The sequence below is a fragment of the Cupressus sempervirens genome, chromosome 7 (assembly GCF_028749045.1).
Source record: "Cupressus sempervirens isolate cs-2001-9-10 chromosome 7, ASM2874904v1, whole genome shotgun sequence".
Lineage (NCBI taxonomy): Eukaryota > Viridiplantae > Streptophyta > Pinopsida > Cupressales > Cupressaceae > Cupressus > Cupressus sempervirens.
This window is the reverse complement of record NC_143124.1, coordinates 745,065,156-745,073,828: the sequence shown is the minus strand read 5'-3', so window position 1 is coordinate 745,073,828 and position 8,673 is coordinate 745,065,156.

Below are 8,673 nucleotides of genomic sequence, written 5' to 3'. Positions count from 1 at the left end.
GAAATTGTGGATTTTCCTTTTAAAACATGAAGGAGGTCAATGCAAACAATAGGGATGAAGGGGAAAGACCTAGGAGGAGATATACAGACTTTCCAGACCCTAAAATGAGAGAAGTTAATATCATTGTGTATGGTCAACATGCTATATCATGATATTTGAAGGAAAAATTATCGAGTTTTTGAGTTTTAAGGCATTTTTGACATTTTTTTGGTAGATTTTACTAGTTTCTATGGTATATTGGGTTGTTTAGAACAATTTTGCTTTAGGAAGTTTGGTTAGATTGTCTTTCTTTTCAAAGTTGCTCAAAAAGTTGCTTGACAACTTTTGAGCAACTTTTTAAAAAGTTGTTAAACTTTCAAAAACTCTTCCCCATATAGGTAGTTGGTTCAAACCAACCTTGTAGCCATTGGGGACAACCTATATTAGCCCTTATAGGTGGGTGATAGGTATGATGTACTTATTTTTGCAAGAAATAAATAAAATAACCTATTTTTCCTACAAAATTTTGTGTTTTAGAGCATTGTATAGATTGGTACAAATTTTGGACATGTACCAATGACCCTAGGAGTTAGAGGGGTGAGTTTCCTTTCATTTGCACTTAGTTTCATGTTTTTATCCTTTACAGTTTGCAAGTTATTCACGTTTTGTTGAAGGTGCCTAGAAATCAACATTAAACCAAGGGTTTCACCTAGGGCCTTATTGTTTTGGCTCTTTCCACCATGGGAATTTGATGCCCCTTGGTGAAATACAAGCCCTATCAGTGTACTTCATGATTTTGCAGGTTTTATAGATGGCCAAGCAAGGAATGAATTTTTTCACCATACCCTATGTGTATGGCTCCATACATGCACCATTCAACATTTCACCATAGTCACTATAACTTTTGCTCCAGAGTGATCCACGGTTTGTAACTAAGATAACCATTTTATTCTAAAATGTCCTTTTCTCTCATATTAATCTCTCTATCAAGCAAGTTTTCTATATCTTTCTTTGTATACTTAATAGATGTAGTTGCAATTCCTGTATATATATTCCTATGTATATTAAGCTTTCGTCCATAGGAATGAGAAGGCACGGGAAGTGAGGCCAACTGTTGGTCACTATGTTAAAAAGGTAGTTCTTGGCCATGCCACTAATCAGAATCATTTCAATCTTATTTTTAGAATTGGTACCTCATTTTTCTTGAAAGAACAATATATATTATTTTCAATGTCTTTGAAATATCTGTAGCTGGTAGCCAATTTCTTATTCATTGCCTTTCAATATTCATGGGAAACTAGGGTATTTTGTTACTTAATAGGTCTTAGTAATCTTAACTAGGGTCCTAGAATAATCCTAGATGGACCCATTTGACCTAAATATGTAAAGAGTAAAAATTGCTTAAAAGTTGCAATGTTGCTCAAAATGCAATTTTTGGAAAAAATTTGCAAATGGAAGTTTGGGAATTAGTAACTATCCATGCCTAGGTATATGAGCATGGGAAATGTATTTTCAAAGGTTAGAAGGTTTCTAGTTAGATTTGCATTTTAAAGGAACTTTTACAACTTTTGCAATTTTGCATAAAAAGTGCAACTTTTGCAAAGTTCACTAGATTTCACTCCTAGGACTTGGAAAAGGTTCCAAACTATTAAAAAATTAAAAAAAACCTAATCCTAGGCTATCTTGACCAAAAACTCAAAAAGACCCAATTTTTCCTAATTAGTAACTTTTGCTCATATCTTGCACAAAGTGGCCTAGGCATACATATCTTGCTCATGTCTCTCTCATCATTCATAATGGGATCAAACTGTCTATTCCATTAGCTCTGAGTGGCTAGGAAAACCCTAGCCCTAAGCTTCTTCCATCCCATTGAGCACTTGAACATTCTCAGGCATGCCGAACTAAAATGTCCCTAAGAGTCACTAAATGCCATAGGGCAGCGATCTTTGATGAGGCATATCTTAGAGCTTGTGTGAGTTATGGATGCAATTATAGGTGCTATAGGACCATGTTGCAGAGACCTACAATAACCTTCCTCAATTTTTAGAGATATTATTCCATTTTGATTTTGTGAACCCATCTTGGGTGATGCTGAAACTTGTAGTGTTGGCTGGTACAGAGTTGCCAACTGTTGAATCTCCCTCACCATTTTTCGTGGGATTGAATTGTCTATTCCATTAGCTTTGGGTGGCTAGGTAAACCCTAGCCCCAAGCTTTTCCTATCCCGTTGAGTGCTTGAACATTCTCGGGCACACCACACTGAAACGTCCCTAAGAGTCACTAAATGTCATAGGGTAGCAATATTTGACGGGGCATATCTCGAAGCTTGTGTGAGGTATGGATGCAATTTTGGATGCTATAGGACCATGTTGTGGAGACCTAAAATAACCACTTTTATTTTTTGGAGATCTTATTCCATTTTGATTTTGTGATGCTATCTCGGGTGATGCTAAAACTTGTAGTGTTGGCCAGTACAAAGTTGCCAACTACCAAATCTCCCTCACCATTCATCGTGGGATCAAACTATCTATTTTGTTAGCTCTAAGTGGATAGATAAACCTTATCCCCAAGCTCATCCTATCTCATTGAGCACTCAAACATTCTCGAGCATGCCAAATTGAAACGTTCCTAAGAGTCACTAAATGTCATAGGGTAGCGATCTTTGATGGGGCATATCTCAAAGTTCATGCAAGGTATGGATGGGATTCTAGGTGCTATAGGACCATGTTATAGAGACTTACAATAACTTCTCTCACTTTTTGGAGATCTTATTTCATTTTGATTTTGTGACGCCATCTCAGGTGATGCTAGAATTTGTAATGTTGGCTAGTACAAAGTTGCCAACTGTTGAATCTCCCTCATCATTCATTGTGGGATCAAACTATCTATTCCATTAGCTCTGGGTGGCTGGGTAAAACCTAGCCCGAAGGTTATCCCATCCCGTTGAGTGCTCGAGCATTCTCGGGCACACCAAATTGAAACGTCCCTAAGAGTCACTATATGCCATAGGGCACCAATATTTGAAGGGGCATATCTCAGAGCTCGTGTGAGGTATGGATGCAATTTTGGGTGCTATAGGACCATGTAGTGGAGACCTATAATAAAATATCTCTCTTTTTGGAGATTTTATTTCATTTTGATTTTGCAATGCCATCTTGGGTGATGTTGAAATTTGTAGTGTTGGCCAGTACAAAGTTGCCAACTACCAAATCTCTCTCACCTTTTGTCATGGGATCAAACTGTCTATTTTGTTACCTCTAAGTGGCTGGGTAAACAATAGACCCAAGCTCCTCCTATCTTGTTGAGAGCTCGAACGTTCTCGAGCATGCTGAACCGAATCGTCCCTGAGTCACTAAATGCCATAAGGCAACGATCTTTGATGGGGCATATCTCATATCTCATGTGAGGTATAGATGTAATTTTGGGTGCTATAGAACCATGTTGCAGAGACATACAATAACCTCTCTCTCTTTTTAGAGATCTTATTCCATTTTGATTTTGTGACCCCATCTCAAGTAATGCTAAAACTTATAGTGTTGGCCAATACATAGTTGTCAACTATTGAATCTCCCTCACCATTTTTTGTGGGATTGAGCTATCCATTATATTATATTTTTCTACTGGGTAAACCCTAGCTCCAAGATCCTCCCATCCTGTTGAGTTCTCAAACATTCTCGAGCACACCGAACTAAATCTTCCCTAAGAGTCACTAAATGCCATAGGGCATCGATCTTTGACTGTGACAACTTGATACGTCATCTCATCCAATGATGGAGACTCATGATATAAGGTAAAGGGATGATCATACACCTCATTTTGAACATGTTATTTTTTTATGGTAATGAGGTAATCCTTGTTTGTAAGGTCAAGGAACTTGAGGTCACCTATAAACCCAAGTTGCCTTAGTCTTAACAATTTTTCTTTTTTTATTGTTTTTGTTAATTAACTAACTCAATAAGTGTTTTGAGAGTAATTAAACCTTATATAGGTCCTATGTGTTATCAAAAACCACTTGTATAAGTTCTAAGAATATTTAGTGCAAAAATATCATTTTGCAATAAAAGTTGCTGACAACTTTTTAGCAATTTTTTTGGAAAACCTTGAACTTAACCTTGTAACTAATCAAACCAATTGGTAATCAATTGGAATGGATGTCAAATGATGAAAATACCCTCTATGAATTTAGAGGAGGGATAAGGTGTTGGTGATTATTATTATTTTTTATATTGCAAGGAATCACTACTGATGTTAAACTTGTATATAGGATCATTGAGTTATTGTCAAATATCATTACTTTCCTATTTGGAACAACAAACTCGTACTTTGTTAGAATGAAACAACACTTTAGCTGCATGTTATCACTGAATGGAGTTAGTAGAAGATTGTAAGGATCTTCTTTGTTGTCTTACTAGCCATTTCATGGGTTTGAAACATAATCACTTCCCTTTGTGAAGAGTTGTCCGAAAATCAACAAATTACATGTTGCAAAGAAAATATAGTCATAGGTTATTGGAAGATTGTTTTCACTCATAGGATGTTGAAAAATATCTTGGAAGGATGAAATAAATGATAGAATAAAGTTTGTGAGATAGTTATTAGGTGTTCCTTGAAGTGTCTAAGGTATTAGTTTGAAGCAAGAAGTTGATTATGATCCATTTCTCAAATTTGCTCATTTTTCCCTTATTGCTTCCCAAGTCTTGAATAAGGAAAGTGATCAAGTAGTTTTTTGAAGTTGGGTAGAAGTTTGTTAAATGTTGTAACCAAGTTGGAAAGAGTCTTTGAAGACACTTAGGAAGGTGGGAAAGGTAGTTTTCCTTAAAAGTGTTCTTGGTGGGAATCCACTAGCTTTTGGTGTGAGCATTTTGCATAATTTTGGATGCAATTTACATTAAAATGAAATACATGAAATGTACTTAAAACATAAACATGAAAAAAAAGATATATATTATGATAACCAATAATTTCATACATGAACAAACATATAATATATCATGATAACCAATAATGTCATTCATGAACAAACATATAATATATTATGATAACCAATAATGTCATACATTAACAAACATATAATATATTATGATAACCAATAATGTCATAAATGAACAAACATATCATATATTAACCAATAATTTCATAAGTCTAATAATGTCATGCATCAAATATATGTCATACATCAAATGTATATCGAATATGTCCATTGACATAAAATCCAACATATATGTCCACTAATGCATATACATGTGCGTCTATCAACTATATATTATCTTTCCCATGAGGGGAAGGAAAAAAATCCCTAGAGGTCTTTGGTCATTGTGTGGAGGGAGATAATGGGGATGATGGGGTCTTCCTCACAAGCTTTCTCGTCCTCTTTTTTAGGATCTTCTCTAACTCAAACTGATACAAACAAAGTAGATATGAATCAATAATTATTATAAATTGAAATCAAATATATGTACACACAAAATTAATTATTTTAGTGGTGCCATCAAATAGTCACTCTGTATGTCCACCTCAAAGGCTCGCAGATGATTAGGTGTAATAAGGCCCTACAACAATTCAATCAATATAATCACTTATAAATAACATTAGAAATTTCAATACTACCTACTATAAACAACAACTAAAACTAAGAAATTTTTTTCATACCTCGATCAATGGCTCTAAACTAGCCATCACTGTAGCAACTCCATGATCAATGGATTGGTGAAGATGAGGAGTCTGAGACATCAACAACTGCATGTCATATAATACAATTTACATGTAACATGAAACATGAAACAAATATAATCAAATGAATTAAATTAACATGAAACAAATGTACCTCTATAAAGCTTGTATCATGCCTAGGCTTGGAGTCCCTTATGAATGTCAATGGTCCAATAGAGAACTAATGCACATGCATAATTTTTTTTTGTCAATCCTTCATATGATTACTTAATAAATATATGTATTAGTTTAAATAATTAAATTGATACATACCTCTCAACTCATTGATGAGAGGAAAAATGGGGTTGGGGAATCTGTACTAGGGCTAGCAACCCTTTTACCCTAAATTTTGAACAATGTTAATTTATGCTAATTAATTAGTCATTCATTATACATATGAAATGTGATCAAATTAGCTTATTATAACTATAATTTACCTGTGTGTCAATGCCAAATGTGTCATTCAGGAACTCATCAGCGACTAGCCCATCATCCATACTATCTCCAACATGACAGCCAAATGTGCATAAGGATCCACATGATGTGCACATGTGACTTCAATGCATAGAAGGCTCCTCCTCAACTAATGGATTGGTGCAATGAATGAGGGTCTATGTCAAAGCATTGATGGTCCCTAGAGTGCTAGTCTTTACATGTTCCTTCACAACTAAAGGAATAATAACATGCTCACCCTGTGGCTTGACAACAGGTGCCCTAGGTACATTAGGGTCACAATGTGCCCCCGACCTCTCAAATGATGACCCCCCACCTTTACCTTGAGATTCTAATATATCAAAATGATGAATCATTGAGGTAATGTCATTCCATCTGATGTAGGTTTTTATATGAAATTTAAATTTGGATACTGTCTTTTGTTTATTAATGATGTAATTGATGTTCATGAAGGTCACCAAGGCATTGATGAGAAACTTCCAAAAGGACTTAAAAGCTATCCTATATAATTTAGTAGGTTGTCATACTACAAGCACCTCCCAATCGTGCATTTTTTTGATGTTATGCATATTGGAAAGAATGTATCAAATACACTATGGAAAATATTGGATTGAAGGCATGACAAAGAAAAATTGGAAAAAATTTGTAATGACATTGATGAATCCAATCATGAATTGAAATTTTTCCTTGAATCAAATAGCAATGGAAACCAAATTAATATCAGTGCCATTCCTTGGTTATTAATGCAATACAAAACTGATGCCATATTTGAAGCCATAAAAAAACTCAATTTTCCACAAGATTTGCTGCAAACATAAGAAATCTCATATAAAAAAAAAGGTGATTTTGGGTTAGGGTTGAAAATGCATAATTGGCATACCTTCATCAAGGTAAGTCATGTTCTTCTCTATTTACAATAAATTTGTAAAATATCATGTACTTTTCATTGTTTTATTTTATTGTATATTGAAAAGATTATTTTATTATTATTGCACTATGTTCTACCTTTATCTCTCCCATACAACTTAGACAACATGAGTGTCAAACAAGTTATATATGATCTTGGGAAATACAAGAGTTTAGAATTGTTATTTGTTAGATTTTTTGTATAGATATTGTTTTTGCATCTTGCTCTTATTATTCTATAATTTTTTGTAGTCTCGTTAATATGTTTTTTGAGTGATGAATATCTTCTAGGAGGTTGTCATCTAAAGAAATTGATAAAAAAGACATAAATCATTCGAAGAGAAAAATTACTCATCTTTTTTGTGAGATGAAAAAGTGTCTACCTTCAACCTTTTTCAATACACAAAAACACTACCTCATACATCTAGTTTAGGGGACTGAATTGTGTGGACCTATACCAACTAAATCAATGTGGATGGTTGAGAGGCACTTGAAATTTTTGAAGGGATTGGTTTGAAAAAGAGAACATCCTAAGGGTTCCATGGTGGAGGGATATATGCTATACCAGACCATGGTGTACATTAGTGAATATTTTCCCAATTTTGCATCAAAGATCCATGTAGATCACATTTGGGATCCCAACTCCATTGACAAATTCAAATGGGAGTACTTGATGGGGAAAGGTAGATTGAGGAAAGTGAGAGGCAATTAAAAGATGTTATTGTAGTTAATTAACCCTTATCCATAATTAATATAAGTTGTTTCTAACTAGTCTATTTATTTTATATAGTTTCTCGTCAGCAGTATGCACTTCATTTGTATATTGAAAAAAATATTGATTGGATGATGTTATGGATTGAATGATCTCAACAAAAGGATTTCTCGTTAACATGGGAAGGTGTTGCTTCATCATTTAAAGAATCTCATCATAATGGAGATTCCAGTATTATGCCAATGGTAACTGATCTAGCAAATAGTTTAATAGGTGGAAAGGTAGGTGTAAGTTAATCTATCATGACCCATTTGTTTAATATCAACTCATAGATAGATGCATAATTTTGACATGTTTAAAAAATAATAGGTCAAGCACCACAAAGCTATGTACTAAAATGGTCATAAATTTCATATAAAAAAGATGGACTTGACACTTAGAGAACTTGTGACTCTAGGATAATTGCAATCTTTTAGGTCACTAATACATTTTCTGGAGATAATTGCAATCTTTTAGGTCACTAATACAATCTAAAAATATATACTATGGCATTTTGGACGATATAATTAAATGCGACTTTAATTCTTTCAAACTAGTTCTATTCATTGTCAAATGGTATAGGCTATGACTGAATCAAAATGATCCTGACAGAACTATTGTTGAACATGACAATGGATTTACAATGATTAATACAAGGCCATTTGAGTCAATTGGAAATGAGCCCTATGTTCTTCCAAGCCAATGTGAGCAACTGTTTTACTTTGGCATTCCACATAAACCAGGTTAGTCATTTGTCGTTAGACATGATCCAAGAGGAAGACCGGTAACGTATATTGTAATTGAAGAAGAAGATACAAAAGAAGTGGAAAATGAAGTAGATGATGATGATGGAAAAGATGAAGAAAGAAATGATG